This window comes from Grampus griseus, assembly GCF_964374135.1.
Source record: "Grampus griseus genome assembly, chromosome: 7".
NCBI classification, from domain to species: domain Eukaryota; kingdom Metazoa; phylum Chordata; class Mammalia; order Artiodactyla; family Delphinidae; genus Grampus; species Grampus griseus.
The window spans coordinates 47,252,385-47,278,754 of NC_139001.1; positions in this window are offsets into that span (position 1 = coordinate 47,252,385).

Sequence of the window (26,370 nt, forward strand, 5' to 3'; positions counted from 1 at the left end):
CACACTCTTTCCTATACCTACTGTCTTCTTTGGAACCCCGTTTTACTTGGTGCTGGTTACTGAAAATTCATGAACACAGATATTCCAGCAGTATGCTACTGTATATTCCTTTACTATGTTACATATTTATTCTCAACAATAGCCCAGAAGAGTTTGGGTAGTTAAAGAATATTACAGTGTGGGAGGGGAAAACTAAACCTGTATGCTAAATATGACTGTTCTATGGGAAAGCACACAGGAATGACTCTTTATAGTGGCTTTCCATTGGTCTAGGCTACTTCCTTACCTCAGTCGTCCTTGCTCAGATCTGGGCCTCCCTGACAAGAAGAAGAGAATCTCATATTGATTTTTCAAGTGTTTTCAAATACAGTAACTACAAAATTGGAAATAAAATAACCAGGCAAATATAAATCAAGAAAACAGGAGTGGTAAATTTAATTTCAGGCAAAATACAATTCATGGCCAAAATGTCATACAGGATATACAAAGATATTTAATATAGTTGTGAACATATTTGCAGCCAAAAATATATTCTTAATATAAATAAAGCAGGAACTGACAGAACTACAGAAATAAGTAAATAAACCAACAACAAATATAGGTGGAGATTTTAATATATTCCTTTGAAAATTAGATAGTAAGGAAGAAATAAGTAAAACTGTTTGAATAATACAGGTAGGATACTTTTGCTTTTACATAAATTTATGCCCAGCAAGAAGAAGAAATTCTTTCCAAGCACACACATGAGATATTTATAAAAATTGACAGTAACCTAGTTCGCAAAGAAAGGTTCACTAAATTCCCCAAATCAGTTTCATGGAGAGTGTACTGTTTTACCAAGCCCACTGCTGCTGAACTACCCTGGCTTGAAAAAAGAGCTGAGAAGAAGAGTTATGAAATTCTTAGAAGAGTGAGGCATAGCTCAATCAGATATACTTAGGATCTGTGTACTTTCTGTTATATGTGTTATAAGTCAGTAGCATTTATTTAAAGAAATAGAGGTCACCCAAATTTAAAAAGAGTAAAATTAAATCCCATTGGAGCTTTGGTTGGAATTACATTAAACCTTGCAAATAATTTGGAAAAGATAAACATCTTTAAAAGATTAGCATTTAATTTTATTTTGAAAAAGTCAATATTTTGACTAAAAATAGCTATTATAAAACATAGTGTATAGAAGCAATCTAGAATGGCATTCTTGGTAATCATGTAACTTGATTATTTTGAGTTTTCTTGATATTGGATCATTTAAAAGTTGTTTTGGTTAATGCAGTTGTTTAGATAGATCGTGGTACAGATGAGTTCAATGTAGCTTGCATTGATCCATCCGAACTCTTATAAATTATATAAATGGCAAGTCAATATTAGCATTTTATTTACCTAATAAATTTGAGTAAAATTGCTAGGAGACTCTACATTTTGTGTCTAAAGACAATACTTATTTTTATATTTTCTGCATGGAATAATGTCAATTTTATTGTCAAGCAGATAACAGCCCATACCTTTATTTTGCATATTTTACTACTGTATACTTGAAGGACATTGAAAATTCTATTTGAAAAATGTTGTAGTAGGCATATTTGTTCCATGAGGCTTGTTTATTTCTCTACAGAGAAAACATTTCTTTTTTTACATCTTTATTGGAGCATAATTGCTTTACAATGTAGTGTTAGTTTCTGCTGTATAACAAAGTGAATCAGCTATATGTACCTATACCCCATATCCCCTCCCTCTTGCGCTTTCCTCCCACCCTCCCTATCCCACCCCTCTAGGTGGTCACAAAGCACCAAGCTGATCTCCCTGTGCTATGCAGCTGCTTCCCAATAGCTATCTATTTTACATTTGGTAGCGTATATGTGTCAGTGGTACTCTCTCACTTCGTCCCAGCTTCCCCTTCCCTCTACCCCTACTGTGTGTGTCCTCAAGTGCATTCTGTACGTCTGCATCTTTATTCCTGTCCTGCCCCTAGGTTCATCAGAACCATTTTTTTAGAAATTCCATATATATGTGTTAGCATACGGTATTTGTTTTTGTCTTTCTGACTTACTTCACTCTGTATGACAGACTCTAGGTCCATCCACCTACAGAGAGAACATTTTTGAAAATGAGCTTAGAACTCAACTATGCTTGTTGTAGTAACAATACCAGAAACAACAGCATAGCTTTTATAGGTTAGGTAAGGAAATGAATCAATTACTTATCTATGTCACTTTTGAGAGTATAATTTTTTATGAATTCAGAAATATATTCATATAATCCTGATAATAGTAAATTCCTATTAATCATAATAGTTTATGCATCATTTAGGGGATAATTACACATTATTTATAGCTTTTTTTGGGTCAAATTCGATTTGCAATTTCAGATAATGTAAATGTCTTAATTTTTAAATGCAAAGAATGTGACCTATATCCTTTAATATATTTCCTGACATTAAAAATGTTCATGGTCTTTTTTTTTTAAAACCTTTTATTATAAAACAAAATATAGATACAGAAAATTTTCTATACAGAAGCTACAAAACATTACTGTTGATATATTACTAGTCAATCATTATTAATAAATGAAGGAATAGATCATGTTCATGATGGAAAGAGTCCATATTGTAAAGATGTCTATTCTCTCCAAATTATCTATAGAATCAATGTTATCCCAATAAAAATCTCATGGTCTGTTCCTTACAAATATCTATTTACACTTATAGTAACAAGATTGTGAAGAGCTGTTATTACCAAGAGAGATACTAGTTGATCCAGATGATAGGATAAATATAAGTGATATAATTTTAATAATAAGCTTATCTGGTTTATTATTTAAACAACTTTAAATCACCCTGATCTGCACATTTTTTTCTTCTTAAGATTAAATTATTTTCAAAATATGTGACTAGAATTTGTATAGTGCATTGCATTCATGAACTGAAGGAATAATATTAATTCAATTTCTCTTAATTTTTTACATCTCTTAAAAATAGCTGCTGATATGAAATTGTTTGCTTTAGTCTTTGCTTAGAGTTTTCTGGTGTTGATTATTTAATTGATTTATGATAAGTATACATGGTGCTTTTCATCTTTTCTAGTGAGAGAGGTACAAGAAAATCACCTTGAAATTACTGAAGTCACTCTTCCTCTATTGTCTGAAGAAAGGGGTCATAATATAAACATGTCATGTATGTCAGCCTTATGCCAGGCTCAATCCTCATGGAAGGGGTTGGAATTCTGGACCCTTGAGGCTGCTATCACCAGAATCAGTCTAGACCCAACGCTGCTCTGGGGTGGCTGCCTGCACTAGGACAGAGCTGCATCAGTGAAATGAGAGTTCAGCGTTAAAGATAATTCCCTTAGCACATGCTCAGGGGACCATGGTGCTCTGCACAGGGATAGAGTCTTCCGAAAAAAGTCAGAGGAAAGGAATGTCATTATCATTAGGACCTTTCTTCTCTCAAATTCCCTAAATCTCTCATGTCTTACTAAAAATAACCTGAAAATATCATCTTCTTGAACTTTTCTCTTTATTATTTTCTTCAGTTGTTACTGAACTTCCTAAAAAGTGAAATTTGCAAAGCAGATGCTTAAACTCAGGCTTGTTAATTATGTCAAATGAATTTTTAATGTCGGTTAATTTTGCACTTAACCTGTTTTTTTTTTTTTTTTTTGCGGTACGCGGGCCTCTCACTGTTGTGGCCTCTTGCGTTGCGGAGCACAGGCTCCGGACGCGCAGGCTCAGTGGCCATGGCTCACGGGCCCAGCCGCTCCGCGGCATGTGGGATTTTCCCGGACCGGGGCACGAACCCGTGTCCCCTGCATCGGCAGGCGGACTCTCAAACCACTTTGCCACCAGGGAAGCCCCTTAACCTCTTTTAAATTTGTTTTGAGGAAATAAGTATCTGCTTTTCTATTATGTTTTATCTTAAAAAACTTAAATTGGAATTTTGATGACATATTTAAAGATGACTTGCTTCTAATTCAGGAATATTTAATATAGTATTTTAATGCAAAAACAGGTGTGTTTTGATGAGTGATCAGAAAAGAAGTGGGACATGGCTTCAAAGCTTTGGTCCAAATGTCAGTATTCCAGCCAACCAGAAGATGTCACTATTGCGTATACAATGTGTAAAAGAAGAAGGAAAAAAAAAAAGAGCCAATAACTTTTCTATAGTCCCATTGTGCCTCTCCTAATCTTGGTAAATTTCCTCTGGAGCTCTTTGAAAGAAAACACTGGGGTGAAACACTGTCTTCAAGCTGACAGGCACCGAAAAATTACTACCTTCATTGGACAGGCAGGCCAGTCAGTCACACTCCTACATCTTTTCATCTGGATAAGAGAAATTAAAGTACATTGGCAGAAAAATTCCACCTCAATTAATAATTTTGTATGGGGCAAACTGGGGATTAATAACCACACGCCAGATCTGTTTTACCTCTAGCAAAAGAATGTGTCCATCATAAGTAATTTAGCACACATTAATTAATAAAAATCAAACTGTTTTGCAGATGCCTGTGATTAAAATAATAGTTCATTTAAAACAGAGAAAATAAGCTGCCAAATATACATTTCAACTTTGGATTAATGGATGTCATTAAGATAATACATTTTTAAACAATACATTCGTCTGTTAAATTAGAGGTCTTTTTTTTTTTTTAAAGAAAATGATGTTGACATTCCTGTACATGGTGTTATGAGAGACATTACAAAAGAATTTTACTTCAGTTCTTTTCACGGTTATTTTCCAGTTTAGGCAAGGAACCAAGATTGGAGGGGTAGCTTCTCTGTGGGTGAAGAACTTTCCTGGACATATTTACTCCAGGAGCAAACAGTGAGGGAAGGCAGGAAGACATGAACTGGATCCCAGTAGCCTGAAAGGCTTAGCAGGGTGATGTGGTCTGAACAGCTGGACTTATTTCGGGTCGCTGGTGGGTTTGACAGGCAGGATATCAAAAGGAAGGCAGCTAGGCAACATCAGGAATGTTTCCCACTGAGTTATTTATTTATTTATTTTCATGAAATGTTTTGTTATCTTACCCTTCTCTTCATTTAGCGCCCAATTGAAGTCTACCATATATTTACACATTGAGAGATAGTGACTTATGCGTTGAGACATAGTGACTAATGTTTCTGAAATTAGAAAGTATTCCTTTTTCTGGTTTAGGTAGTGAAAGCTACTCACTAAAAAAAAAAATCTTAAAAAAAAATAAGGATAGCAAACTCTAATTTGTATTTAGCCAGTGCTTACTATATATCAGGCATTATTACAAGTCCTTTGCATGCAGTACCTCCTCAATAACTCTGAGAGATAGGTTCTACTATTATTGAAACCCAGAGAGGGTCAGCAAATTATCCAACGTTGCTATAGGCTAAAGAGAGGCAGTGCTGGCATTCAAACCCTGACAGTGTAGTGTTAGAGACCAGTTTTAACCCCACTATTCTATATTGCTTCTCTGAAATATACGTAATACACCATTTAGCTGAGGTTATCTCTTTTGTAAAATCTGTTGTTGCAATTTTTTGCTGAGAGCAAGTGGGTAAAGGATTTCATGATCCACCCTAACCTACCAACATAGATGAAAATAATTGATCCTATTAAAACCTAGGCACTGATTTCATTTTTTAATTCATCTTAACCTATCTTAATATTTAGAAGAGCCAGAGAACATTTAATCTTACTTCAGTGAATAATTTTTTATTCATAAAACAGATGGTCATTTTTAGTGAAGGATCATTAGAACCCAGAGGTCTCTGAACTGTGATCTCATTATTTAAGAAGGGAAAGAATTGGAGCTATTTTCTAGCTTTGTGAACAACAGTGCCCATTTGAAAGTCTGCGATTAGGGTGAATATTTTAGCCCTAAAGAATTGCAAAACTTATTGACCCAAGTACTACTACAGTGTATGACCTGGGACCTAACATAACAAATAGACACTTTATCAGTTTAAGGCTGAACTTAAAACAGTGTGCATTCTAACATGTATTTCTACAAAGAGCTTTTTTTTTTTGATGTGGACCATTTTTAAAGTCTTTTTTGAATTTGTTACAATATAACTTCTGTTTTATGTTTTTGTTTTTGTTTTTTTTTTTTGGTCCAGAGGCATGTGGGATCCTAGCTCCCTGACCAGGGATCGAACCCACACCCCCTGCATTGGAAGGTGAAGTCTTAACCACTGGACTTCCAGGGAAGTCCCTCTGCAAAGAATTTTTATTGTAAAAGAGAAGAGAAACACTTTAAGATAAATATCTGTGCTAATTTTTATATGGTTTGTTGACTCTAACAAGAATTTGGGAATCTTTTGAGATTTCTTAATTGAGATTAGAGTTGAATTATTTATTGCCTCAAGGCCAAAGGAATGCAATAGTTTGTACTGACAAATAGAGATTTCCAGATTATAAGCTCACTAGGCAGTTCACTTGAGCCATTTATTTTTACTTTTATTGAGATATTATTGACATGTAACACTGTGGAAGTTTAAGCCTACAACGTGTTGATGTGGTACATTTATAATTTGCAGTATATTACCAGGAGAGTGTTAGCCAACATCTCTATCATGTTATAATTATCATTTCATTTTTGTGATGAAAACATTTAAGAAGTATATAATGCATCTTTGAAGTATATAATGCAGTATTGACTAAAATCACTAGGCTGTACATTAGATATCCAGAACTTATTTATCTTCTAGTTGCAAGTCTGTTTCTCTAACATGTCCCCAGTTCCCCAGGCCCCTTACCCCTGGTAGCCACCATTCTCTCTTGGTTTCTATGAGTTTGGTTTTTTTTAGATTCCACAGATACAGCTGACCCTTGAGCAACACAGGGGTTAAGGACGATGACCCTCTGCTCAGTGAGATTTTTGTGTGTAACTTACTCTACCCTTTGTATAAGAGGTTCCTCATTATCCGTAGCTCCACATCTGTGGATTCAAGCAACCTGGGTGGTGAAATACTCTAGCATTTTCTATTGAAAAAAATCTTTATGTAAGTGGACCTGCACAGTTCAAACCCGTGTTGTTCAAGGGCCAACTGTAGGTGATATCATATAGTAATTGTCTTTCTCTGTCTCATACCTCACTTAGCATAAAGCCCCTAAGGTTCATTCATTTTGTTGCAGTGTTTCTTTCTTTCTTATGGCTGAATAATATTACACACGTGTGTGTGTGTGTTTGTGTTCTTTCACATCTACTTTATCCATTCATTTGTGGATGAACACTTAGGTTGTTTCCACATCTTGGCTATTGTGCATAATGCTGCAGTAAGCATGGGAGTGCAGATATCTTTTCCATACCTTGTTTTTATTTCCTTTGGATATATACCCAGTGTGGGATTGCCAGATCATATGATAGTTCTATTTTTAATTTTTTGAGCAACTTTCATACTATTTTCCATAGTGACTGAACCAATTTATTTTCCCATCAACAGTGCACAAGGATTTCTTTTTCTCCACATCCTTGCCAACACTTGTTATCTCTTGTTTTCCTGATGATAGCCATTCTAACAAGTGTGAGGCGATATCACATTGTGGCTTTGATTTGCAGTTCCTTGATGATTAGTGATGTTGTGTGCACTGATCAGTAGCTCAGTAGGCAGAGTAAAGGACTGTAGACTGGACATGTTTGAGCCATTTGTTTTAGTCATGTATAACGCCAGGGAGTAGGGCAGGAAAATCCCATCAGAATGCCTTAGTTCTTATGAAATGTATACAATGAGGGAGCGATGCCATTTTGAATAAATAGATCAGTGTAACAAATATTTATTAGTCATTTTACTATCAAGTCAAATAACTTAATGAGGGTTATATGTGCTCTTATAAACTGAAATAAGGGAGCAGGGATTGTGCTTATTTCTATCTTGTAAATTTACTGAGTATATAATTCCTCTTATTATTCCCTACTGTCTTTAGTAGATAATCCTGGCTATAGAGTCTGGTTTCTTATTGAACTTTTGGTCTAGTTAGGGAAACAAGTCATAAGCTCTATATTTGTATATCTGTGAGTTATATAGACAATCAGATCCGTATGCATTCAGGGATGAGGGAGAGGTTGCTGTAGACTACGGAGACCAGAGAAGACTTCGTGGATGATGTGGAGCCTTAGCTGGGCCTTGCAAAATTGATAAGGTTTAGAAAGAAGAAATGCCCAAAGGTGCCTTCCAGACAGAGGCAAATGTAGAAAGGCAGGGCTGAGTAGGGAATAGTGTTACATGAGTATGCTTAAGTCAGAAGTTCCTGGAAGATGACTTTTGGTTGACTTAACACAAACCAATTTCTATTGGTAGAAATTCCTTAGAATACACATAATGCTGGTAATCAAGGTCCAGGATTGGCTTGGGTTGAAGAATTTCATATTAATTCCAATTCAATATGACTGAAGGGAAAAAATTCTCTTCTTATTTCATTCTCCTACAGGTGAATAATATATATTTCCTATCAATTAAATTATGTTGGTATTTAATTTTATGTGTGTGCTCAATAGTATATAGCTCCAGTATTCTGGGATTAAATTTGTGATAAAATTTGCTCTGAAATAGAATCCACTGGAACAATCATGGCTTAGGAATTGTTAAGGCTAATGCTCTTTCCTCTGTATTGAGGATATTGTTTGAACAGTGTCTTACTGGAACTGGAGGAAATATTAAAGTACAAAGTGTGAAGATATTTATGGGATTTTAGTGAAAAATGGGATTTATTAATCTAATGCTCTTTCTTTTTTACTTATAAATTTATTTTATTTATTTATTTTTGGCTGCATTGGGTCTTCGTTGCTGCATGCGGGCTTTTCTCTAGTTGCGGCTAGCAGGGGCTACTCTTCATTGCAGAGTGTGGGCTTCTCATTCTCTTGTTGCAGAGCACGGGCTCTAGGCACGCAGGCTTCAGTAGTTGTGGTACGCGGGCTCAGTAGCTCCGCGGCATGTGGGATCTTCCTGGAACAGGGATCAAACCCGTGTCCCCTGCATTGACAGGTGGATTCTTAACCACTGCGCCACCAGGGAAGCCCTCTAATGTTCTTTCTTAAATACTATAATGACAAAATAACATCATCTTCTGAATGAGGGAGTACTCGATAGAAAAATAGAGTTAATCTAAGAAGTAGAAAAAAAGTTTTCAACTCTAACTTGAAATTTGATATTTATCTTTCTGTCATAGGGAACAGTTACAAGTTTATTTCATAATTACATAATTAGAACATATATGGTAGAAATAATTTTGATAAATAACAACATTGTGCTTGTTACATTCAGTGCACATACTAATAATAAGTAACAACTAAAATTTGAGAGCAGCTGATAGATTGAAATGATTTTAAAATAGGTGAATATATTTCAATAAACATTTTTGTCAAAATAATTGCAAGAATAGAGAACGGATCTTTTGTGATGGAGTAAAAAGATTTCATCTGTATCTCAAAAGCAGACTTCAACAAACTATTACTCTCTGATAGAATTCAATAAAATTTAATTATTTAGATGCTTAGATGAGAGCTGGGATGAAGGTTACAAAAACATATTTTGAGAAATTGGGTGACATTGCAATTTAGGTATGATTACAAGCAAGCATGATTTTAAGTATATTTTTCTTAGCTAAACACTGGTAAAAATTTAAATATTTGAAGACTTTTATCAATATTGAGTCAGGGAGTTATTCTTAATATCATATGTAACTTTAAGGTAGTTGCTGTGATAAGTCACAGAACCAATTCTGTCAAGTTATACTCTACTTAGGACATTATGATGGCCATTAAACATTAGCAGCTCTGGCACTTCCAGGAAGTATCCTTCCGTGTTTCAGGGACTGTTACAGTCCTTGATGTTCAAAAATCACATGAACAGAGAGTTTGACCAGAAATGGAAATCAGATCACCATTTTTTCTTGCTGTGTTGGCAATATATAAAAAAGGTTGTCAGGAATCTTGGCATTGTGATAGTATTACAGGTTTACACACACCCTCATTTTAAATACAGCAGCCATTTCTCTCAAATGTAGCTTATTCAACCCTTTACTGAAATCTCTGTAATTTACTTAATTTGAAATCTCTGTAATTTTTAGGCCTGACCAAATAGTCTTCATCATTTGAAAGTTTTATTTGACCCTACTGAATCTTTTGTCCACAACATTCTGATGGTTTTCGCTTTATGGCCTATGGTTTCTATCTGTTCTCATATTTAATTATTTTCCTTAATTACATGGCTATTTATTTTCTTATGTCTGTAGTATATAGGAATGTCAATAAAAGTTATTGAATTTACTTTCTGTCCATAGGTCCCTGGCAAAACAAAAGCATATGCACAAGCATACAAACATTTCCTTTCTTTATGAAATGGTTTACTGAAATTTGACTAAAAATAAAACCATTTTAATTTTAGTATAAGTTGGCATTTCCTAGGAATTTCCCCAGTATTCAAATAGGAATTGTGAAGCATACATCCCTGAAGGAAATCTCTGTATCCTTGGCCTTTTGTTTCCATGTGGAGGGACTTCATGGAGTATAATGTTCCAGTCTCTATCTCTATCTTCCATTTATTTCTCTGAGAGAGAATGACTCACCTGGTGAGTTTGGGAAGAGGAACTGAGTCACTTTATCCTCCTTCTTTCCCTTCGTCTTGTGTTATTCAGCCTGACTGCCGCAGAGTACTTGAATTTGGGTCTATTTCTGCCTGCCTTTGGGGGAATCCTGGACAGTACTGCTTTTGCCTGAAGATACGTCTGTCTTACTCAGGGAAAGTATTAAGATTCCTGACAAAGTTGCAGATCAAACCATATACTCCAACCCATTTCATTAGAAATGAGTGACATTTTGTGTGAAATTTGAATCTTATCAATTATTTTCAAAGCTAGGAAGGGAACAAGCAAATATTATTGGTTTGACTTCTTAAATCCCCAACAATCATAACATACCCTTTTTTGTTTTATTTAACACAATAACCACTTAAGCTCTTGTTTTCAACTTACTGGGGGGAATGTCTTGTTCATTCAGCACTTTTCCCCTGATTCCAAATGATAAATTTAGCTTAGTAGAAATGAAGTACTACTAAAAATCTCGAATCTTTTGCTTGGAAAATGAAGCAATTCCGAAAGAATCACATTTTAGGTTTATCACCAAGTGAACAAAGAATGACTCCTTAAAAGTGATTTAAATCTTTTGGGATTTTTTAATATTTTATTAGTTCAACTCACAAATTGTAGCAAAGATTGTACATGTACCTTTACAAAAAATTTTGGCCCTTGGAGAAAATGAAAAGTGACTGTGACAATTTAGAATATTTTTCTATGCTTTTATAACTACTTTTAGTTTTTTTTCCTGCATTTCTGCTGATATTTATCTTATAGCTGGAGATTTGAGGCATCTCCTTGTGCTGAAAAAAAATGTGTGAGAGAGGTACAATGACCACCTATTTCAGTTTTCCAGATGTAGTCCTGGTATATGCTTGTTGTCTCAGTATAATTATTATTTTTTTCATTATTTTTAAAAATTTTTACTGAAATATAGTTGATTTACAATGTTGTATTAGTTTCAGGTATACAGCAAAGTGCTTCAGATATATATATATATATATCTGGGGCAGAATCCAACTGGCCTGCTCCTTGTCCCATCACACCCCTGGGATGAATCTTAAAGCAATACTGTATCTAGGATCCAAATTCAGAGCCTTGAGACTGGCTTCTTCCATATTCAGGAAGTCTTCCCTCCCCCAACATCTTTTTTTTGTGTGTGTGTGTTCCAATAAAACTTTATTTATGGACATTGAAATTCATATAATCTTCACATGTCACAAAATATTATTCTTCTTTTGATTTTTTCAACCACTTAAAAATGTAAAAATCATTCTCAGCTCACAGGCTCTACAAAAACAGGCAAGTTGGCCAGGTTTCATAGTTTGCCCATTCCTATACTATTCCATGAATTTTTTTTTTTTTCAGTTTACACTGGTTGTCACTATTTTTTGTTTTTCAGAATACTGTTTTAGTTCCTGTTGTACACCAAAGTGAATCAGCCATATGCATATATATATCCCCATATCCCCTCCCTTTTGAGCCTCCCTCCCATCCTCCCTAGCCAACCCCTCTAGGTCACACAAAGCACTGAGCACATCTCCCTGTGCTGTGGTGCTGCTTCCCACTAGATAACTCTTTTACATTTGGTAGTGTATATATGTCGATGCTACTGTCACTTCACCCCAGCTTCCCCCTCGCACCCCGTGTCCCCAAGTCCATTCTGTATATGTCTGCATCTTTATTCCTGCCCTGCAACTAGGTTAAACAGTATCTTTTTTTTTTTTTTTTTAGATTCCATATATATGTGTTAGGATAAGCTATTTGCTTTTTTCTTTTTGACTTACTTCACTCCATATGACAGACTCTAGGTCCATCCACCTCACTACAAATAACTCAATTTTGTTTCTTTTTATGGCTGAGTAATATTCCATTGTATATATGTGCCACATCTTCTTTATCCATTCATCTGTTGATGGACATTTAGGTTGGTTCCATGTCCTGGCTATTGTAAACAGTGCTGCAGTGAACATTGTGGTACATGTCTCTTTTTGAATTATGGTTTTCTCAGGGTATATGCCCAGTAGTGGGATTGCTGGGTCATACGGTAGTTCTATTTTTAGTTTTTTAAGGAACCTCTATACTGTTTTCAATAGTGGTTGTATCAATTTACATTCCCACCAACAGTGCAGGAGGGTTCCCTTTTCACCACACCCTTTCCAGCATTTATTGTTTCTAGATTTTTTGATAATAGCCATTCTGACTGGCATGAGGTGATACCTTAATGTAGTTTTGATTTGCATTTCTCTAATAATTAGTGATGTTGAGCATCTTTTCATGTGCCTCTTGGCCATCTGTATGTCTTCCTTGGTAAATGTCTATTTAGGTCTTCTGCCCATTTTTTAATTGGATTGTTTGTTTTTTTGATATTGAGCTCCATGAGCTGTTTGTATATTTTGGGGATTAATCCTTTGTCTGTTGTTTCATTTGCAAATATTTTCTCCCATTCTGAGGGTTGTCTTTTTGTCTTATTTATGGTTTCCTTTGCTGTGCAAAAGCTTTTAAGTTTAAATAAGTCCCATTTGTTTATTTTTGTTTTTATTTCCGTTACTCTAGGTCAAAAAAGACCTTGCTGTGGTTTATGTCAAAGAGTGGTTTTCCTATGTTTTTCTCTAAGAGTTTTATAGTGTCTGGACTTACATTTAGGTCTTTAATCCATTTGGAGTTTATTTTTGTGTATGGTGTTAGGTAGTGTTCTAATTTCATTCTTTTACATGTAGCTGTCCAGTTTTCCCAGCACCACTTATTGAAGAGGCTGTCTTTTCTCCATTGTATGTTCTTACCTCCTTTGTCATAAATTAGGTGGCCATATGTGTATGGGTTTACCTCTTGGCATTCTATCCTGTACCATTGATCTATATGTCTGTTATTGTGCCAGTACCACACTGTCTTGATTACTGTAGCTTTGTAGTATTGTTTGAAGTCAGGGAGCCTGATTCCTCCAACTTCGTTTTTCTTTCTCATGATTGCTTTGGCTTTTTGGGGTCTTTTGTGTTTCCATACGAGTTGTAAAATTTTTTGTTCTAATTCTGTGAAGAATATCACTGGTAGTTTGATAGGGATTGCATTGAATCTATAGGTTGCTTTGGGTAGTATAGTCATTTTCACAATGTTGGTTCTTCCAATCCAAGAACATGGTGTATTTCTCCATCTGTTTATGTCATCTTTGATTTCTTTCATCAGTGTTTTATAATTTTCTGAGTACAAGTCTTTCACCTCCCTAGGCAGGTTTTTTCCTAGGTATTTCATTCTTTTTGTTGCAGTGGTAAATGGGATTGTTTCCTTAATTTCTCTTTCTGATTTTTCATTGTTGGTGTATGGGAATGCCAGAGATTTCTGTGCATTAATTTTGTTTCCTGCAACCTTACCAAATTCGTTGATTAGTTCTAGTAGTTTTCTGGTGGCATATTTAGGATTTTCTATGTATAGTATCATGTCATTGGCAAACAGTGACAGTTTTATTTCTTCTTTTCCAATTTGTATTCCTTTTATTTTGTTTTATTCTCTGATTGCCGTGGCTAGGACTTCCAAAACTATGTTGAGTGAGAGTGGCAAGAGTGGACATCTTTGTCTTGTTCCTGAACTTACTGGAAATGCTTTCAGTTTTTCACCATTGAGTATGATGCTTGCTGTGAGTTTGTCATATATGGCCTTTATTATGTTGAGGTATGTTCCCTCTATGCCCATTTTCTGGAGAATTTTTATCATAAGTGGGTGTTGAATTTTTTCATAAGCTTTTTCTGCATCTATTGAGGTGATCATACGGTATTTATTCCTTAATTTGTTAATGTGGTGTATCACATTGATTGATTTGTGTATATTGAAGAATCCTTGCATCCCTGGGATAAATCCCACTTGATCATGGTGTATGATCCTTTTAATGTGCTGTTGGATTCTGTTTGCTCGTATTGTGTTCAGGATTTTTGCATCTATCTTGATCAGTGATGCTGGTCTATAATTTTCTTTTTTTGTGATATCTTTTCCTGGATTTGGTGTCAGGGTGATGGTGACTTCATAGAATGAATTTGGGAGTGTTTTTCCCTCTGCAATTTTTTAGAAGAGTTTGAGAAGGATTGGTGTTACCTCTTCTTTAAGTGTTTCATAGAATTCACCTGTGAAACCATCTGGTCCTGGACTTCTGTTTGTTGGAAGATTTTTAATTATGGTTTCAATTTCATTACTTATGATAGGTCTGTTTATATTTTCTAATTCTTCCTGGTTCAGTCTTGGAAAATTGTACCTTCCCCAAAATTTTCCATTTCTTCGTGGTTGTCCATTTTATTGGCATATAGTTGTTTGTAGTAGTCTCTTATAATCCTTAGTATTTCTGTGGTGTCAGTTGTGATTTCTCTTTTTTCAATTCTAAGTTAATTGATTTGCATCCTCTCCCTTTTCTTCCTGATGAGTCTGGCTAATGGTTTATCAATTTTGTTTATCTTCTCTAAGAACCAGCTTTTAGTTTTATTGATCTTTGCTATCGTTTTCTTCATTTCTATTTCATATATTTCTGCTCTGATTTTTATGATGTGTTTCCTTCTACTGACTTTGGGTTTTCTTTGTTCTTCTTTCTCTAGTAATTTTAAATATAGGGTTAGATTGTTTATTTGAGATTTTTCTTGTTTCTTGTGGTGAGATTAAATTGCTATAAACTTTCCTCCTTAGAACTGCTTTTGCTGCATCTCATAGGTTTTGGGTCATCGTGTTTTCATTGTCTTTTGTTTCTGTGTATTTCTTTATTTCTTCTTTGATTTCTTCAGTGGTCTCTTGGTTATTTAATAGTTCACTGTTTAGCCTTCATGTATTTGTGTTTATTACAGTTTTTTTCCTGTAGTTGATTTCCAATCTCATTGTTGTGGTTAGAAAAGATGCTTTATATGATTTCAATTTTCTTAAATTTTCTGAGGTTTGATTTGTGACCCAAAATGTGATTTATCCTGGAGAATGTTCTGTGTGCACTTGAGAAGAAAGTGTATTCTGCTGCTTTTGGGTGGAACATTCTATAAATATCAATTAAATCTATCTGATATATTGTGTCATTTAAAGCTGTGTTTCCTTATTTATTTTCTATTTTCTGTTTGGATGATCTGTCCATTTGTGTAAGTGGCTTGTTAAAGTCCCCTACTATTATTGTGTTACTGTTGATTCCTCCTTTCATGGTTGTTAACATTTGCCTTATGTATTGAGGTGCTTTTATGTGGGGTGCATAAATATTTATAATTGTTATATCTTCTTGGATTGATAGTTTGATCATTAGGCAGTGTGCGTCCTTATCTCATGTAAGAGTTTTTATTTTAAAGTCTATTTTATTGATATGAGTATTGTTACTCCAGCTTTCTTTTGATTTACATTTGCTTGGAATATCTTTTGCCATCCCTTCAACTTCAGTCTGTATATGTTCCTAGGTCTGAAGTGGGTCTCTTATAGACAGCATATATATGGGTCTTGTTTTGTATCCATTCAGCCAGTCTGTGTCTTTTTTTGGGGGCATTTAATCCATTTACATTCAAGGTTATTATCAATTTGTATGTTCCTATTACCATTTTCTTAGTTATTTTGGGTTTGTTTTTGTTGGTCTTTTTCTTTTGTGTTTCCCACCTGGAGAAGTTTCTTTAACATTTTTTGTAAATCTGGTTTTGTGGTGCTGAATTCTTTTAGCTTTCGCTTGACTGAAAAATTTTTGATATCTCCATCGAATCTGAATGAGATCCTTGCTGGGTAGAGTAATCTTGATTTTAGGTTTATCTCTTTCATCACTTTAAGTACATCCTGCCACTCTGTTCTGGCTTGCAGAGTTTCTGCTGAAAAATCAGCTGATAACCTTATGTGGGTTCCTTTGTACGTTAATTTTTGTTTTTCCCTTGATGCTTTTAATATTTTCTTTGAATTTAATCTTTTTTTAGTTGGATTAATATATGTCTTGGTGTGTTTTTTCTAGGGTTCGTCCTGTATGGGACTCTATGTGCTTCCTGGACTTCGGTGATTATTTCCTTTCCCATGTTAGGGTAGTTTTCGAGTATAATCTCTTAAAATATTTTCTCAGTCCCTTTCTTTTTCTCTTCTTCTGGGACCCCTATAATTCGAATATTGGTGCATTTCGTGTTTTCCCAGAGGTCTCTGCGATTGTCTTCAATTCTTTTCATTCTTTTTTCTTTATTCTGCTCCTCAGCAGTTATTTCCACCATTTTGTCTTCCAGTTCACTTATTCGTTCTTCTGCCTCAGTTATTCTGTTATTGATTCCTTCTTGTGTATTTTTCATTTCAGTTATTGTGTTGCTCATCTCTGTTTGTTTGTCCTTTAGTTCTTCTAGATCTTTCTTAAACTTTTCTTGTATTTTCTCAGTCTTTGCCTGCATTCTATTTCTGAGATTCTGGATCATCTTTACTATCATTAATCTGAATTCTTTTCCAGGTAGATTGCCTATTTCCTCTTCATTTATTTGGTCTTGTAGGTTTTTACCTTGCTCCTTCATATGTGACATATTTTTTTGCCCTCTCATTCTTTTTCTTTTTTTTAATGAGTGGGATTATGTTCCTTTCTTACTGGTTGTTTGGCCTGAGGCTTCCAACACTGAAGTCTGTAGGCTGTTGGATAGAGCTGGGTCTTGGTGCTGAGATGAAGACCTCTGTGAGACCTCACTCTAATGAGTATTCCCTGTGGTCTGAGGTTCTCTGTTAGTCCAGTGGTTCTGACACGGAGCTCCCATCGTAGGAGCTTCAGCTTGACACCCGGCTCGTGAATCAAGATCCTGCAAGCCACGTGGGGTGGCAAAAAAAAAAAAAAGAGAGAACAATAACAAAGTAAAGTGCTTCCCTAGTGGTGCAGTGTTTAAGAATCCACCTGCCAATGCAGGGGACATGGGTTCGAGCCCTGGTCTGGGAAGATCCCACATGCCGCGGAGCACCTTAGCCCGTGCACCACAACTACTGAGTCTGCGCTCTAGAGCCTGTGAGCCACAACTACTGAAGCCTGAGTACCTAGAGCCCATGCTCTGCATCAAGAGAAGCCACCGCAATGAGAAGCCTGTGCACCGCAGCGAAGAGTAGCCGCCGCTTGCTGCAACTAGAGAAAAGCCCACACACAGCAACGAAGACCCAATGCCACCAGAAATAAATAGGTAAAATAAATAAATTAAAAAAAAATGACAAAGTAAAAAGTAAAATTAGACTAGAAAACTAACATATGTTAGAAAGAATATAAAAATATAGATGATTCAACAACTGGAAGTTATAACAGTACCATAATAGTAAAAAAGAGGAGGAGGGAAAAAGGTAAAAAAAAAAGGGGGGGGTATGGCCTTCACTGTGGAGGGTGGGGCCTAAGCAAGGGAGAGGTTTGGGTGGTGGGCGGAGCCTATGCTAAGGACCCACAGGGCTGGAAAAGCTCCTTGGGGCTGTGGGGGTAGGGGCTTAGGCTCAAGGAACAGAAGGGGCCCAGACGTGCCCCCCATACCTGGTGTCAGAGGGCGGGGTACCTCACCTGGGAGCCCAGCAGCCTTCCTGGGCTCAAGTGGGTGGGGCAAACGCCCTCCTCTCCTCTCCTGCCCCTCCCACCTACCTCTCCTGATCTCCCTGGCCTCAGAGACTCAGATCCTGTCTGGCCTCCACTTCTCCTCCTCCCCTCTGTCCCCCATCATGTCCCTCCCATCTCCTTGGGTGTCAGTGTTCTTCACCAGTGGCCGGCAGGCACCCTAGTTGTGGGGAGATGCTAACTCAGGGTCTTCCCACACTGCCATCTTGACTCCGCCCTCCTCAGTATAATTATTAATAACAGTTCTCTTTACTCTGAAAATGTCCCATCAGGATGATAAATTATATGATCACCCCAAGAACAAAGTACATAGTTACTGGTATTTGTGCATGGAATCATTATTTTAGGTGTTTTGATGTTATTTGCTTCATCAATTTACATTCAGAATTTATCTTAAAAATTTCTATATGTTAACTTGAAGTGAAATTTAATGTTTTTAGTTTAGTTTTAATATTAATTTTTAACTTTGCTTTGATTAGGAGTTTATACTTAATTTTGTTAGTATATATTTAAGAGGAAATAATAATAGTACTTGCTGCCTAAGATTACTAGGAGGAATTAGCACAAGTGATTTTGCATCCTCTAGGACAGTTTGTAAATTGTCTATGATGGTGAAATTTTTAATCAGTGCAGATTCTGCATTAGCTGAACCTCACCTGTAAGTCATGCTGTTTCTGTGCCTGATATTTGTGTCCAAAATTGCATTGTATCAAATGACATCTAATGTTATTTGACTTTCAGAGTGTTGGTAAAAATGTCTGACCCTTAAGATGACATTTTCTAGTGTCAAAATAACACAAGTTATCCCATTTCTGCTCTTGTACTCATGTTGAATTTTTAGCCATTATTAAGAAAAAAATTATGTTTTGCAGTAAGCAATCAAGTCACATGGCATTTTAATACAAGAATTCTTTAAGTTGTTTAATAAACTGTGGCTTTAAACTGACAAGAAAGAAACATGGAATATTGGAGAAATTTGCTACTTTAGTTATTTTACAGTACTGAGAAAAGAATACTGGCAGAAGTTAATGTATAAATGATGTTTCTTAAGAGATGGTCAATTTTCATCTCAATCTCATTTAAACATCTCACAATAGTTCAAATAAAGAAAAGTTTTGGGAGAATAAATTTATCATGGCTTTCCATATTCAAAAGAATCAACTATATAGTGTGCATGTGCATGTGTTTACCATATTTTATTGTGGATAGATGTTGCTCAAAGGTTCTGTCTTTATATTTAATGACTTGAATCAATTCATTAGTAGTAAATGTTTAAAAAAATACATAATAAGAAATTATTTTTAAATGATTGTTTTAATGTTAATGTTTTTTGGTATCCACTGTTAAGTAGAGTAGCCTATCAAAATAATGCTTTAGTGGTTTAAGTTCAAAAAAAAGCTATGATAACACTAATGTTGAATGAAATCCCATTATGCTCAAAATCAAAGTCAGTTTAATACTATCTATTTACAACTAAACCCATTAATGACAATTTAGCTTCAGAAAATGTTTAATATATCAATCTATTTTTTTTTTAAGATTTAATTTAATTTTTATTTTTGGCTGCATTGGATCTTCCTTGCTGCACACGGGCTTTCTCTAGTCTAATGGGAGCTTCTCTTGTTGCGGAGCACGGGCTCTAGGCGTGCGGGTTCAGTAGTTGTGGCACGTGGGCTCTAGAGTGCAGGCTCAGTGGTTGTGGTGCACGGGCTTAGTTGCTCTGCAGCATGTGGGATCTTCATGGACCATGGGTTGAACCTGTGTCCCCTGCACTGGCAGGTGGATTCTTATCCACTGTGCCACTAGGGAAGTCCCCAATCTATTGTTTTTCACTTTAAATATTAATTTTAAAATTTGTTTTTGATTAGCCATGTATAACTTATGTGGATGTATTTTAAGTCTCATGTTGATGAAATTATTTGTCAACAAAAGGATTTAATAAATATTTTCTTTGAAAAAATTTTATTGTATTATGGATGTTTGATAAACTTCCCTGGAAGACATGAGATGGCCTCTTAATAGAACTGAAATATATGGATTACAGTAGGGACAATACAGTAGACAGTAGAGACTTCCAGATGTAGGCCTTTTAATTAGAATTTATGTTTTTTGGCTTCTTCTATTGTTATTTTTAGAGGGGTGGGCTCAATTCATAAGATGTACTATACTTATACCAGTTTCTATAGAATCAGGTGGCAATTTTTGGCTTGAATTAAAATGTCTGTCAGATTTACCAAGGATGTTGTGTTTTTTTTTAAAAAAGATGTCAGTTGCTCCTTATATTTTGTGCTTCTAATCTTCAGGCTGATGGAGGCACTGTGTATTTTAAAGGTTAAGTGATTCTGGGAGTGATTAGTAGGAAAGACATTATACCAATGGTCTGTAATCTAAATGAGTATCAACTTGCCGAAGTAAAGTTTAAGACGGGTATTTTAGTTCCTTAAGTACTGTTTGGTCATCTCTTTTATGTACTTGCATTAGAATTGTCGTCATACAATATATATGATGTGGTAAAACAGAGACTTAAAGAACACTGTTCTCTGATAATTATTGCTTCTTTTAATTCAATACAGCCCTAGGTTACTGACTTGGAATGGGTTTAATGTATAGAATGCCAGTTTGAAGCTCTTTTAGTAAATGCTTAAAAGTTTTTTCATTACTAGATATTGAATCCAAAATTTCTAAATTACTTCCTCTGTTGGGTTTAGAAGGCTGAACTAATTCTCTTAACTGTTGGAATACCATTTCGGTAAATGTTAGTGAAACTTCATCAGATACCTGGTGGTTGTTAGATTCTTTATAACCGACAATGACACTTAACATAACTTTAAATTTATGATATATGAATGAATATATAATAATTTGAACTAATAAAGTGATGTGAGTTTTACAAAATCCACAAAGATGATATCTAAGAATGTAATTAGTAAGCCTGAGTATTGACTGGTAATTTATCATAATTTTTCCAATTATTACATTGTCCTTTGCTTGGACTTGAAAATAAAATTACAAAAAGCAAAAGAAATAGGAGTAGGACTAAAATTCTTGATCTGTCTGTGGGGCAGAAACTTCTTGCTGTCTGCTCAGTGTTTACTCTCTCCTTTTTCTTTACTAGTAGAACTCTGGTTGCGTGTCTAACAAAAGTTCAAATCTTCCCATATTCCTCTGCAGCTAGAGATGGATAAAGGCCTAAGGCAGAGATTAGCAAACTTTCTTAGTCACTGAGCTCTTGGGCCTCAGTAATTTTTCCACACTGCCCTGAAGCCAAAAGAAACGCCTAACAGTTTTGTTAAGTGGTTCCATTTAAACAACTTAGTAAATATCTATGTTCTAACAAGGTAATACCTATTTGAAAAAATAATACATATAAATTAAAAGAAAAACTATTTTTATTCCATTCTTGACCAACCAAGATTACATATTAATGGGGGGCTTGTGCCTTGAATGCTACACAACTTTTCAAATTTTGAAATCAGATTGGACCCAGTTGTCTTCATTTCCTGTTCCACATTGATTTTCGTATGGTACTTATATTTCTTTAAACAATAGTATTGTCAAACTCCCAGCTTTTCAAAGATAGGTCAGTTCAGTATAGCATGATAAATGTTGAAACTGAATTTGCTCAAGTTAGTAGTTCAGTCAGTGTCTGATAGGTGTTGAACATTACTATGCTTTCCTCAAAAATTTAAAATATTCTGTTATGCCCCAGTGAATTTGTTATGATACCATGAAGTAGTTTGGCACATGGTTTGGGAACTATGAGTGCAAGGAAAAATTGTTGAAAGGAACTTCAGGGAACATTTGGAAATAGGCCAAACTCAGCTGGCAGGTACCTTCTGCTTTCCATCCTCCTGCTTATTCCTGCTTATAATGCAGATACAGTGTCTCAAGATGGAGTAGCCATCATATAATCATGAGAATGAGACCCTAAAGATGACACAACAGTAAGTTAGAAGGAAAGTGAGTCCTAGATAATTGTTCCATCAGCCCTATGGGTTCTGGATTGCTCACCAATGGACCTTTTGTTACATATGAACCACATTGTGGTACGGTTTCTACTGAATGCAGCTGACTGCAGTCTTAACTGATTTTATCTGAATTTTTAGCGAAGCATCAGGTACCAGACTGAACTTGAGGTTTCCATATATATGATTGCCATTTCAAAATATCAATATTTGAAAGAATAGAATTTATCTGAAGGCTAAGCAAATTTATTGAGGATGATGCTTTTAATATTCTCCAGGAAAGAAAATGCTCCAACTTTCCCAGTCTTGACAGTGAGTTGGCAAAACTGTGAGGTATTGCTGCAAGAAGATCTGAGTTTAGTAGTTGAGTTTAGGAATGTTTGTTTAGAAACATGCATGTTTAAAAGACAATCTGACTAACCCTATTAACAGCAACCTTTCCAAACTTTTTCTATGGAAGGCATGGCATTGCAAACACATTGGGCTGTTGCCACTGAAATAAATAAAAATGCCAGTATCCATCCATTTGATATTAGCAACCCTGCTTGTCTTCAGTTTCACTTTATGTCCTCCTTCCATGCTCTCTTGTTGTCACCCAATATGAAAGGTCCAAGGACAAATGCTCTTACTGTTATTTTAAAATGGAACTTTGAGTTTGACTTGCATATTGATTGAAAAAGAATACAATTCCTTTACAGGCGACGGAGAATCTTTTTGGGACTGTGAGTGTTAAAGGAAAAAGAATCAACTATTTCAAACACAAAAACTCTGTTCACAGGTTATCAAACATTTAAACATTAAAGATGTGTGCAGAAGTTCTTAAATTCTTCCTTTTATGACCCTCAATCCCCAAAACCATTTTATATCATTACCCCTTACCTGCCACTGTCACCTCTCTACTCCCTCTACCTTCAGTCCAGAGAAATAGATGCATATTATTTCATTTACAAGGAACAGGGAAGGAACTTTATTGTACATGTTCAGAAAGTTTTTGGTGTGTGTTGTGTCTTAACTACTTTCCTTTATTTAGACCCTTTTCTCTTTGTCATTGAACTTAAATGGAGAGCAATAATCTTCAAAAATTAAGGAAGGAAATTAATATTTACTGATACCCACCATGCACCAAGTTCTAGAAAGTGCTTTCACATATTTTACGTAATTTTCAGTTACTGCAGCATAAGAATGAGAATAGGCAAGGTGGTATGGTGGAAGGCTTGGAAGTCCAACAGACTGGGTTTGTATCCCACCTTTTTCATTTAATAGCTATTCAATCTTGCTCAATACCTAAATGGAGGTACTATTTCCATGTTAAAGATAGAGAGATCGAGTCTCAGGAGGATTTAAGGTTTTAATTATTTATTCTTTAATAGATGAGCCAAAATTTTTAGGAAAATCCCTCAACTGTCTGAAAGGACTCAAATACTTCATAGAAACCTGCAGCCTAACGCCATCTTTTGTAGTACTAGTTTTCTGTTTTTGTAAGACTTCCAAATGAGCTTTAGAATTCTATTCTTACCATTGAGAGTTGAGACCACTTACGTCCACGTTACTAAACAATTAGGGGTGAGAACTGAGATTGCCTGTGTCAACATGCCTAAATATTTGTTTCAGGAAATTCTTACCCAGGAAGAGATTGCTCACCTGGGCAAATAGCAAATGTATCAATGTCAGTTCACTTATGAAGATGTGTTTCATCTTCTTGTGAAGAAAGAACACAATGTGCTCCTCATGTGCCTACCAATCCTAAACTACTATATCATGAACTTTGCCCAATCCAAATTAGTATCCTGCCTTGAAAGACCAGCCGTAAACCACTTTAGCCTAGACCCCCAAACTCTATAAATAGTATTCTCTCTTGTCTCCCTTTTTTTTTTTTTTTTTTGCAGTATGCGGGCCTCTCACTGTTGTGGCCTCTCCCGTTGCGGAGCACAGGCTCCGGACGCGCAGGCTCAGTGGCCATGGCTCACAGGCCTAGCTTCTCCGCGGCATGTGGAATCTTCCTGGACTGGGGCATGAACCCGTGTCCCCTGCATCGGCAGGCGGACTCTCAACCACTGCGCCACCAGGGAAGCCCTGTCCTCTTCTTTTTGAGACACTATTATGACTTTGTTGATGGTGATGTTTTCCCTTATTACAGTAGGTCTAAACAACTTAGCTTTGTTTGTTTTCTGATGGTTTTTCAAGGAGTTGTCAGTCAACAACAACACCATTGACAACTCTGTGTTTTATACTCTATCATTTGAAAAGTGCTGTGTAGTATAGATTAACGTTACTCACAGAGAGATCTGACCTTTGTTCTTGGGAGATACCTCTAAGCCCTTGGATTGATCTGCCTGATAAGAGTGTCTTTGTTTACCTGGGATCTTGGGCCACACTGTGTAATCTAACACTATGATTTATGGTATGGGCTTTTGGCCAACAGTGTCAGCTCAGCTTCCAGAGGGGCTGCAAACTTAGGGTCAGTCATGTGGGTGGTCAACCATGTCTATGTGCGTAAACCCCGATGAGGACTCTGAATACCAAGGCTTGGGTGAACTTCCCTGGTTGGCAATATTCCATGAATACTGTCACACATCATTGCCTGGAGAAGTTAGCACTGTCTACAACTCCACTGGGAGAGGACAGCTGGAAGTTTCAGATGTGGAACTATCTTGGACTCTGTCCCTTGTGCTTCTTCCCTTGTTGATTTTAATTTGTATCCTTCTACTGTAAGAAACCATAACCATAAATGTAACAGCTTTTGGTGAATTCTCTGAATCTTTCTAGTAGATTATGGAACTTGAAGATGGTCTTGGGGACTTGCAATTGGTGTCAAAAGTAAGTGTTGTTTTGGGGACTGCTGAATTTTGTGTTGGTGTCAAGATGATATTAGTTTTGGGGACTCCTGAACTTTGTAAGCAGGTGACTCAGTAGGAGTATAGCACACTCCAGTTTTAAAAAGACCCTCAGGAATAATTCTGACACTTAACCAAATTTCCTTCTTTTCTATGGTAAGAGAAAAGAGTGGAGAAATGTTGAAGAGCAAGGTCATCTAGTTATAGCTTTACTCTCTTAGGATATAAATGAATACATTCTATTTATAGGCTGGAGAGTGTAGAAGAAATCATAATAATATTATTACTCTACATGTTTCTGATTCCCCAATATTTCTATAAGGAATCTTTATTTTACTAATGAGGAAATTGCGGGCTCAGAGAAATGAAGTACTTTTCTTAGACCCATGAAAATAATAAAACCTTTACACCTAGGTTTTCTCATTAAAAATTCAGGGTGGTTTCTTTTAAATGTGTCATGTCTTATCCAAGTTACCCCCATAGAAACTGCAGGTGCACATATACTTTTGTGAAATAAGATTCTCTGGTCACATTGCTCAGCAACCTCAGCAGTATACTGTGGCACAAAAATGTTTGACACATTCATATGTGTTTTCTTTTGCTAATTTCCCATTTTCCTCATCCTACTCAAGCAGGCAGTCAATTTTGTAATTTTTCTCCTGGACATTTTCTGGCCGTGTAGGAGTAGAAGTTGTACACCAGACTTATTTCCTGGATTTTGTTTCCAAAAGCTTCAGCCCACTGAAGAGAATAGGGTCCAGTGAAAGAGAGCTTACAGAGAGGGATTTCCCACAGATTGCAAAGAATTTCCTTTTCTGCTGGGGATAGGAGGGAAAGATCTGTGGGTTTCATGTACCACAGAAATCTACTCCCTGTTCCCTGGTAATGAATCTCAGATGTGGAAGTCCTCAGAGGGAATGGCCACTAGGTACATCAGGGAAACTGATTTTAGTCCAGGAAATCCTAACTTCATTAAAGACTTGGTACCCAGTGTGAACCACAGAAGTGAGAGAGTGAACAATAGATCTGAAAGGTCCATGTGGGCTGGACTAATGGAAGACTAAATGATATTCAGTATAAACAAATGATGACTAAAGTAGTCCACCCCCCAATATCCTAGTATTGACTAGGAACCCAAGACCTTAATTTAACCCTAAATAGGAATCCCAAGAATGGCTGATGTCTGAATTTCATTCCAGCTTGGCAGAATGTAGGCTTGGGGTTAAAAATGAATAAATTTATACAAAAAAGTAAGGAACATTTAAAAATTTCTTATACGCCTAATGTTGTGAACTCAATTCATATATGCTCATCATTCCTTTCCTTCTGTTTCTAATAAGGCTTTATTTAGTATATCTCAGACCATTTGTTTATTTCAGTTTTTGGTGAAAATTTAGATGCATCTGTTAGGAACCTACATTTCTAGATTTCTAACAAATTTAAATGCCTCTGTCTTTTTTAAAAGACAGTTTTTTTTAGAAAAGTTTTAGGTTGACAGCAAAATTT